General features: G+C 32.9%; 1 protein-coding gene across 3 annotated transcripts in view; it reads left to right on the top strand.

The window, feature by feature from the left end:
* The window catches only part of SNX13 (sorting nexin 13), a 99,214-nt gene that overhangs the window by 43,001 nt on the left and 51,968 nt on the right, over positions 1-4,245 (top strand). The window lies entirely within an intron of this gene.

Here is a 4,245-nt window from a genome sequence, read left to right as displayed (position 1 = left end):
TTGAACATTTTTTCATATGCCTGTTGGCCATCTGCATTTCCTCTTTGGAGAAGTGTCTTTTTAGCTCTACTGCCCATTTTTTGATGGGGTTGTTTCACATGCTTATTACTTTAATAAGGTCTTCATTGTCATTTTTGTGGAAAAATATTGTAGCATCAGTAATATATAGGATTCATTCTCTGGTAGAAATAATTTTTACTTTAAACATTTTCCATGAAGGGCCTTTTCCAGAAAAGTGTTCTACCAACAATATATCAATTATCTTTAATATCAGTTATCTCCATCTCTAGTTAGGCAAATCAGAAAGTTAATTCCATCTCTTAATTAGGCAAATTCACATGATGACCAGTGAATCATTCTTATATTCCTTCTTCCATTTAAACTCTGTGTATTCATCAAGATTTGTTTTTAGTGTAGCTTTTAAAAATAAATCAATTAAAAATGATAACATCTTAACCTGTATTTCTGTGTGTGGTTACCTTCAACAACATTTTAAGCTGTTTTTGGAATGGTAATGAATGTGGCGGAAACTCTCTTAAGTACATTGGCTCACACCTCTAGCCTTAAAACTAGTATATACTCAGATCATTTGATACTAGTTCTGACCAAACTTTTCCCACCTTTGAGTTTGAAGCTTATAAATCAGTTGCATGATGCCTGGGTCCTACTCCCAGACGTTCTGATACATTTGATCTATGGTGTGAGCTCGAGTGTGATTTTGAGAGTAAAGGTAATCAAGTGTGTTAAAACTTTTGTTTCTGAGTCTGTATATTCCAGCTATAATTTCTGTTATAATCAGATAATTTAATTTTCCCCTACATAGATAAAATGAGTATGGCAAGTTTTGAAATATGAGTGTTTACATTTCTTTAAAAACTAAGTTACTTGCTTTGGAATTTTATTAAAAGCTATGCTAAATGTATTGCAGTTGGATTAAGTGTGGAAAATACATACAAAATGGCTTAGCTCTACATCTACATGTTTTACATGTCTTTGTATGCCATCTTAATAAACTGGAAAACTGTTTTTGGCATTGTGAAAATGGGTTATTCAAGGCAAAGTGCACATTAATATTACTCAGCAAAACCTGAGTGTAAGAAAAGGTATTAGTTTTACATTGTCAGATTTATATGATATAAGGTAAAAATGAAGCATATTCATAGTGTTCTCTTTTGATCTATTATTATTACTTATTTTTGTTATTGAAGTATACCTTCATTTTACATCCTTGCTAGTGTTTTGACAGTGCAGGATTTCCCTGTTCAGGTGTTATCACTGTAGTATTCCCACCATCAAAGCACCCATAGTCCTCCAGCAGTGTCCAATGTGCTCTACTCCACTATTCCCCTCCATTCTCTCATTCTCACTCCCTTCCCTTCTAACCTGTTTTAGGCATTGGCATTAAATAAACTTAGGTCTTGGAAGGGCAAAAAGAACTATCTCAGTATATGTTCTACTTCAGAACTTGTAAGAAATAAAGAAGCAACTTTTATTTAACTCAGTGTGCTATTTCCCAAGCACCTGTTTATAATGCTGTAACCTGGAGGAGGCTTTGATAAATCAATATGTATTGAGTTTTTATTTAGACACCTAACACAGTAGAATTAAATCGACAAGTCTCTGACTTCTGAGAGTTTTATCCTTCCTGAGATTTTTATCTCAGCAGTTCAATTTATCTAGCAATTGAATCATTTAACTGTAGATTGTAAGTGCTCTACAAAGTTAAACATTGGTGTGAGAAATGTAACTGGAGAATCAGACTTAGTTTGAAGAAATAAGGCAGAGGGTGAGGATGAGTGAAGTTGCATGTGGAATTGGCATCATAGATGACTAAAGTTTAAGTGGGAATTGTCAAATGAATGTTGGGGAAAGAGGGAAAATTGTTAGAGCACTGACAGGGTATGAAAACTTGGTGGCAGGAATAGTCTGTTCAGAGGTACTAAGATAAGGAGAAGAATATTTAAGTTTGGGAAATGGAAAATTCTGCAAGTCTTTAGAACAGAATGGAAGGAAGAGGATGAAACAAGATGATGATGAGGAAGTAAGCATAAACAAGGTCTTGGGTATACAGAGTATGAAAAGTATTTGTGGTTAGTCCTAAAATCACTTGAATTGCTTAAAGACTTTTAAAGCTTTTATTTTGTACTACTGTAGTTATATTTTTAAAAAGATCACTTTGGCTGCTCTATGAAAAATAGAATGTAGGGGAGACAAAAGTAGACGTGGGACAACAATGAAAGGCCAGGAATGAAGGTGTTAGAGATGTAGATAAGGGCATACAAAATATTAGCAGTATACATTTTGTAATGGGAATGTTTTTGCTTTTGTACTTCAGTTAAAACTGTACTGCTTTATTTGCTTTTCTAGTTTACCTTAATTCTTCAAAACATTTATCAAAATTTATAAACATCAGGGCCCTATTACAAATTATATGTTTTCAGGGAGAGGTGAACATATCACCTATTCTTGTGGCCATAGTAAATATTTATATTTTCAATTCAAGAAATGAAAGCAAAATGAAAGATAGTTAAAAAATTCATTCTGTACTAATTCAGGTGTTTTTATTGGAATAGGAATCTTATAGGAGAATATTCTAAACAAAGTGATTATGAAACTTAATTGTGGGCATAGTTTAAGAATAATTGATATTATAAGCTCTAATACAGCTATGTGAATAAGAGAGTGGTGATATGACATAAATGGAATGATTTTTAATAGACCTGTAATACCGTGCCCTCCCTGGTGATGCAGCGGGTTAAAGCACTGCACTAAGAAGCTTAAGCCACTTCCGAATGAGTTAGATCCCCGCTGCCCCAGAGGAGATCCACATGGCGTGGCAGACCTCTCCTGACCTGCGTGCTGCTCCCCTCAGCAGTGTACTTTGTCGATCTGCCTGTTCTGCTCCCCACTCTGTCCTTGGTGAATCCTCTCACTCTCCGCATCTCTGGCCTTTACCCCAGTTCTGTATGAATAAATAAATAAGCCTTTAAAAAAAAAATAGACTTGTAGTACCATTCCATTTGTTACATATTGATCATACGCCATAATTTTAAAAAGTATGTCCTTGTCACTAGAATATTTTCAAATTTTGTTAAGACAAATATTATAAATTGTTATATATTTTATTAAATTAGTTATTTTCTAATTTACAAATGGGATGCAATATACTACTGTTTTTCTTATCTTTATAACCTAGAAAAGTTATTTTGTATTGAGATTTACAAAATATTGTTAAAAGTATTCACTGGAAATAAGTCAAGCATAGGCGTAGAATACTATATTGCTGCTTTCTTCATCCTCAGTGTATTTGTACATTGAAAGTTGAAATCTATATTTAAAATATAAAATATTTTTACATATTTGCATTATTTATTAATTTTTCATCTTCTATTGAATTGAGATGGTTTTAAAATGTCTTCTACAGGCTAGTGGGTTTTGACAACTTGAGAAAAATTATGTAAATAGCATTGTACCATGAAGTGGAACAGACATGAGAAAGATTGTATATTGTTTTCTTCTAAATTTGTTAGAATGAACCTTTCCTTGATTCAGAGGGCTAATGGTCTGTATCAAGAAAATTTTGGTTTATAAAATTTTCAAATATAGTATTTGTGTATATTTATATCAAGATTTTGTTTTGTTATGCTCATGAAGCATAAGTTCATCATGCTTATATGAACTGATTTTTGTTTTAAAAAGATTCTAGAAACCTCTAGGTTAAATTGTTACTTTAGGTTTTATACTACCTTTTTTAGCATATGCTAATAGACACAATTCATAGTCTAAATAATTAAAACCCTTCCTCAGATCCTAGGGCTTAAGATACCTTTTTATGTTAATTTATTTTTTGTATGTACTTATAGTTTACTTGTTCTTTACATGCATATAGCAAAATTAAAGTTCTGCATTAATAAAAAGTAATATCAGTATCAACAGCATGTGTTTTTATTTAAAAGCTCTATTTTATTGCATTAGATCACTACCCTTTAATGTTTTCTCTGAAAAAGTGACAATCAGGTCAGCTTCTTCACTAGCTTCTTCATTATATGTGTGTGGGTAATTAGCATAATGAATTATAGTATGCATTTTCCTAGCTACCCTTTTTTCTGGCTTCTTTTATCTACTTGGTGTTCCTAAAAGGCTGAATTTGGCCCTCCCTGGTGGCGCAGTGGGTTAAAGCACTGCACTAAGAAGCTGAAACCACTTCCAAATGAGTTCGATTCCCGCCTGTCCCAGAGGTGACCA

This window comes from Condylura cristata, unplaced genomic scaffold, assembly GCF_000260355.1.
Source record: "Condylura cristata isolate star-nosed mole 26May11 unplaced genomic scaffold, ConCri1.0 scaffold00005, whole genome shotgun sequence".
Taxonomy (NCBI): domain Eukaryota; kingdom Metazoa; phylum Chordata; class Mammalia; order Eulipotyphla; family Talpidae; genus Condylura; species Condylura cristata.
The sequence above is the reverse complement of the archived record's forward strand: the minus strand, read 5'-3'. Positions and strand labels throughout refer to the sequence as shown.